The sequence below is a fragment of the Morus notabilis genome, unplaced genomic scaffold (genome assembly GCF_000414095.1).
Source record: "Morus notabilis unplaced genomic scaffold, ASM41409v2 Scaffold989, whole genome shotgun sequence".
Lineage (NCBI taxonomy): Eukaryota > Viridiplantae > Streptophyta > Magnoliopsida > Rosales > Moraceae > Morus > Morus notabilis.
Genome location: NW_010363328.1, coordinates 366,158 through 372,839, shown reverse-complemented (window position 1 = coordinate 372,839; position 6,682 = coordinate 366,158). Strand labels below are relative to the sequence as shown.

The following is a 6,682-nucleotide window of genomic DNA, read 5'->3' as shown; positions in this document are numbered from 1 at the left end:
TTGAAGATCCTCTAATATTATGCGTCACATCATATTTAAAAAAATTATGTATTTCATGTGTCAATTTTCTTTTCTTTTTCGAAAGCCAACAAATCATTACATAATTGCATATATTTTTTAGTGTACTACTCGTCCAATTCAGCCATCAAGATATAGAATGTGTTAGAGTTTGAGGAGAGATGAAAAGAAAAGTGAGGGGTATTATGCTTCTATTTTAAAGATTAATATGTTTAAGTGTAGTGGCCTAATATTTTTATATGATTGTAGAAGTGAGGGGTATTATGCTTCTATTTTAAAGATTAATATGTTTAAGTGTACTGGCCTAATATTTTTATATGACTGTAATTATGTTTATGTTTAGATGATGTGGGATTCATATATTTTAACCTTAATAGAATGCTTAGAAACGTATTTGAGAAAGATAATTTAAATTTTTCTCGTGAGGCTCACTTTTGATATAATTAAGATAACATGAAATAATATTTTAGAAAGGATAATTTTTTTTTTAAAAGTTTTAACTGGAGTAAATTAAAGAAAAATAATTCAATTAGGTATACTATAAAGTATATAATTTAATAGGTAAGAACAAAAAAAACAATTAAAAAAAACCAACTACTTACAAAAAATAGTTAGATTGGATTTAATGGAAATATTTTGAAATTTCTATCATTAAAAGGTAGGTATATATGGAAAAATTTAGTATTAAAAAGTATAATATGGTATGTTATTTTCATTTTTACTTAAATGCATAATACTATTTGAAACGCTAAGTCTACTTTTCTCATTATCATTAAGTCTTGAAAGTTGTAAAACTGAGCTTTTATTTTTAAAATAATTAAAAAATATAAAAGTTGTAATGATTACATAAAAAGTAGACATTTAAACATGAAAATTTTGGCACAATAAAGATCATTGTATTAGAAAGTGTCTTTTTGTAATCAAATGTTAAATTTATAACTGGCACGTCAATTATCACATTGCATTGGAGATCCTCTAATATTATGCATCACGTCATATTTAAAAAAAAAATTATGTATTTCATGTGTCAATTTTCATTTTCTTTTTCGAAAGTTATATATATTTTTTAGTGTACTACTTGTCTAATTCAACCATCAAGATATAGAATGTCTTAGAGTTTGAGGTTGGGCTTCCATTTTAAAAGGTTAATATGTTTAAGTGTGGTGGTCTAATATCCTTATATAAATATTTTTATGTTTATGTTTAGATGATGTGAGACTCGTGTATTTTACCTTTAGTAGAATGCTTAGGAACGTATTTGAGAAAGATAATTTAAATTTTTCTCGTGAGGCTCACTTTTGATATAATAAAGATAACATGAAATAATATTTTAGAAGGGACAAATTTAAAAAAAGAAAAGTTTTAACTGGAGTAAATTAAAGAAAAATAATTCAATTAGATATACTAAAAAGTATAGAATTTAATAGGAAAGACCAAAACAACAATTAGAAAAAACCAACTAGTTAAAAAAATATTTAAATTATATTTAATGGAGATATTTGAAATTTCTATCATTAAAAGTTAGGTATATGTAGAAAAATTTAAGAATTTATGGGGTCAAACTTTGAAAACCAAAAGTTCAGTGGAGGCATATGTCCCCTAGGGCCTCACCTGCCTCTGTTGGTGGCTAATATCAATTTTGTATTTAGTATCAAAAAGTATATTATGGTATATTATTTTCATCTTTCTTCAACGCTTAATACTATTTGAAACGCTAAATCTACTTTTTTCCATATCATTAAGTCTTGAAAGTTGTAAAAATAAACTTTTATTTTTAAAATAATTAAAAAATGTAAAAGTTGTAATGATTACATGAAAATGTAAATATTTCAACATAGAAAATTTGACATAAAAAATATCATTGTATGAGAAAGTGTCTTTTTCAGTCAAATGTTAAATTTACAACTGGCGCATCAATTATAACATTGCATTAGACACCCTCTAATATTATTCATCACATCATATTTAATGGTGGAGATCCAAGGAATATACTGACGGCAGATCTCCTTGAAGTGAATTTTCATCAAGAGATGAAAAGAGAAGTGAAGAGTATTAGGCTTCCATTTTAAAAGGTTAACATGTTTAAGTATGGTAGCCTAATATTCTTATTTGACCGTAGTTATGTTTATGTTTAGATAATGTTGGACTTGTATATTTCACTCTTAAAAGAATGTAATTACTTCCAAGAAAAACAAACATATAAAAGTAGGAAAATGTTGTTTAAACACTTGGGGCGAATATGTGAAAAGAAGACTTTCTAAACTAGCAAAAGGGGTCCCTAAGTGATGGATTATGGCCGAAATAATGCAACGAATATAGAGTCTTGAGTATAAGAAATTCGCTAGAATTCGGCGTATTATTTCATAAAGAATCCAACTGATAATTTTACCTAATAAATTTTGGAGAGTTTTTCTATTAAGCTAGTCCAATCGGTAATGTCAGTTTTTAATCGTTAGATTAAGTTAAAACCACATCAGATTAAAAAAGTATTCATAATAGACATTTTTTGATACATATCTAATCCTATTAGAGAAACTCTCTAATTTTTAACAAGCTAAAAATTAGTTGTTAGTGTTTAATCCTTATTTTACACTAAAATTTCATATAGTTATTGAAAAGAAAACTAATATTCCTTGGACTTAAACTGGGAATTTAATATATTCGAAGCAACTCACACATCCATTAAAAACACTACTTGTACTAGTCTCAATTGGCTAATCAAAATATAGTTATTGATTAACAACATCTAATATATGTCCAAAAAAAAAAAAATTTCATTTTGAAATTCCAAGCCCGCAAAGTCCAATTCCTAACAAATCCCAAAAAGGGAAAAATCATCTTAGACACCTCAAATCTCAAGACCTTCCAAAGTAAAAAAGCCTAAAAGTGGAGATGGCACACCTTGAAATAACCCAAAAGTCAAGGGGCAAATTGGTAATCGAGAGCCTTTATATATCCCTCCCACAAATCCCAATTCCATTTCAATAAAGTCCGCATGATTCCCACCATATAATAAAATGGTAACATGGACGATCCAATCTAAAACCAAAACCTCTTCAAGTTTTTAACCTCTCAGCACTCTCTTCTTCTTCTTCTTCTTCTTCTTCTTCTTCATCATCATCTTCTTCTTCTTCCTTATTTATAAGATCAAATGAAGCTCAAGACCCTTATCCAAACCCTCCTATTTTCCCACGTGCGCCGACTTCTCCGGTCGCTGTCCGCCGCCAAATCCAAAGCCGTGTCGGCCCTCGTACACAGCCACACATTGCAGCTGATTAATTACACGACAAAGAAGCACAAAAACGACAAGTTATACAAGAAGAACAAAATCTTCTTCGGCTCCTTCAGGCTTCACTACAACTGGTGCTCCTCCAAGAACTCCCACGTCTTGCCGGTGCCGGCGCCGGTCTATGACGGCTTGCCAGAGACGGCGACGGCAACCCATTTCTACTACGACTCCACGTGGAACTCCGTCATTCCGACGGGACAGTACGGCTCCGATGTTGACCAGTACGGTCCGGAGTCGCAGCTTTATGGGTACCTTCAATGGCTTGAGGAGAAGAAGGTGCACGGTAAGAAGGGCGCTGCTGCAGCAGGTGATCATGATCATGACGGTGATGGTGATGGTGATGATCAGACGGTTGAGGTTGATGATATTGATAAGTTGGCTGATTTGTTTATTGCCAGCTGTCACGCCAAGTTCATATTGGAGAAGCAAGAGTCCGCTAGGAGGTTCAAGGAAATGTTGGAGAGAAGCGCTTGATCTCAATTCTCATCACAATATAAATATCTCATTTAATTTTTATTTTTTTTTTATTTTACTTTCCTCTCTCAAATTTAAATTCACTTCTTTTCTTTTCTTCTCTTATGTGTAAAAAGAAAGAAAGAAATTAGAATGGGGTGGAGTGAGGAAAGTGTAGTGATTGGATGGATAATGAATGGACTGAGAGAGATTTTTTTAATTTTAATTTTTTTTAAAATATGATCATTTTCTCTCTTTTGGGTCATTGTATTTTAGTTAATTTGTTATTGATGTCTCTTTTTTGGGCTTTTGGTATTCAAAATGTGGTGGGGTTTTTCATTTTTGGAGTTTGGAGAAATATGGGTACATGGTCAATCATGAGGGTGGGTGGTCCGTACCTTGGTTTTTGTGCAATTCCTCTTCTTATTAAAGTGGCGTGTGGTGATGGTGGTTTTGGTAATATCTTGACAATGGAAAAGAAATCCTTTATCTTGAATTTTAGTGACTTTTGCACACAAAAAAAAGAAAGAAAAGAATAAGCATCTTCGAACATTTTTTGGACTCAAGCATATATAGTTGAGTATTCTTAGACAAACCGCATGATCTACTTACTAGTTTCATTACTATTTACTATGAGCAACTCATGGATATAGTTGTCTTCAAAATTCAACAATTTTTACATTAGTATTTTTCTCTCTTGTTGCAAGAAATAATAATATGTTGGTTTTGACTAAGAAAAAAGGTTCACACATAGAAAAACGATAGTGAAGATTATCGATATCCTCATGAACAGTTGTCAAAAATTGGATGATTGATAACCAAAAAAAAAAAAAATCATGTTTGAAAGCAAAGCAAGCAGTTTCTCGGATAACAATCATTAAAAAAAAAAAAAAAAAAAAAAAAAAAAAAAAGTAAGGTGAAAAGGTGGTGCACATGCATGTAAAAACCCCCCATTGAATTTTCCATATACAGCCAAGTGATTTTTAATTCTATGTTTCTTGGCCTATCAAGATCAATTTTAAAACTTGGGGACAGCTTGTCGTAATTCTGGGGTGCCGTTGCTTTAGTTGGTACTCATTTGTGGACTTTAATCAATCAATTGGATGGTTCTAAACTTCTAATCCATTCCCTTATATATATATACACTTTAATCAATCAATTGGATGGTTCTAAACTTCTAATCCATTCCCTTATATGTATATATATATATATATATATATACACACACACAAAATATGTGTATATGTGTGTGTATATATATGGGGAACAAAATTTCATGTTTTTCTAGCTAGTCACTTTTTGGACTCACGGTTTGTTAAAAAAGCTCTTAATCATTTTTGTAATTAATTTCCATGATGACTAATTATAATATTTATTTTTTGTAATCATTGTGTGGAAATTTTTACTGAGATTAGAACCGTGATGTGGACTTGGTCAATACACCCGTATCATCTGTACACCTGCCAACCCAATCTCCAAAGAGTGTGTGTGTGTGTGTATGTGTGTTTTTTTTTTTTTTTTTTTTTTTTGGGGGGGGGTTTTTTTTTTTTTTTTTTTTTTTTTTTTTTTTTTTGGGGGGGGGGGGGGATAAGCAACCTAATCTCCAAAGATTTTTTTTAACCCAATCTCCAAAGTTATTGTCTAAATTAGCCTGCTAGTCTCCTAGACATATGCCGTACAGTATGGATCCCAACTTTAGGTTTCACCTTGATTTTAGAGAAGCTATGAATTTCTGCGACAAGCTAAACAAAATATGAAAAATTGACTCATAAAGACATTTAAGGAAAAAAAAAAAAAAAAAGAAAACTCATTCATAAGGACAAAGATCGATGCATGTACACTAATTACTATAGTTTAATAGAAACTATCAACTACCATAGTATATGGTGGTACCATGCAACGTTTTTTCTTTTTGTTTTTCCGAATATTGGATAGTGGTTAAAAAAAGATTTTAATTGCTAAGAAATTTTGTTGACGAGTTTTACCATACAAAAACATTTCAAATTTCAATAATGAAGATTAATTTATTTATCATTCAGCGTCTGATACATTATGTGCATAGTATGTACAACTAAAAAAGCGCATATATGCAACGTACTATTAATTTCTTGAATTTGCAAACGCATAAAGTACTTAGATTTATTGTTAGTCACAATCATGAGTGTTATAATTGTCACACACACACACACATATGTGTGTGTGTGTGTGTATATATATATATATGGCACTTGCTTTCACGATTCGTTTTGATATGATTTTAAGCCTTTTGGATCTTCACGTTAACAAGTTAACTCACTATCTAAAATATGCAATATTGCTGATCGCCTCTTTTTCCATATATTACGTCAATGGTGATTTCCTTGTTCATTTTGAGTTAATTATATGACTTGGTCTTGATCGGGATGACGATATTCATATGTATACATAACGATTAGTCATCTAGCTATCTATATTTATACAAATTCGTACAAGTTTTGCATGAACTCATAGATTAGTCCCATTAATTGATAGTTGAAAAAATCTCAGAAAGAAAGAGACATCCAAAGTTGCCTAATGGCTTGTTATGTATCTATCATTAATATATAAGAATACTTCTTTGTCTAAATATATATACTGATTGCCTTTAACGTTAAGTGCTACTCCTATACCTTTAATAAAAAGGAGAATATATATATATATATATATAATATGTTCATATACATATACAAGCATATGATCTTCTATATATATAAACGGGAAAACAAAGGTCAAATAAGCCCTTTACAATCACAAAATTTGTAACAATTTACTCATGTTCATATACATATAAAAGCATATTATAATAAGAAATCTTCAAACGAAATCTCATGCAACCAACAAACACATGCACATGACGACAAAGGCAGCGTAGACTTAGCCATATGTAAAGTTTCTTTCAGCTTC

General features: G+C 30.6%; 1 pseudogene; it reads left to right on the top strand.

The window, feature by feature from the left end:
• The first annotated feature begins 3,042 nt into the window (after positions 1-3,042).
• On the top strand, positions 3,043-4,156 carry LOC21401004 (annotated as a pseudogene).
• Positions 4,157-6,682: the final 2,526 nt, after the last annotated feature.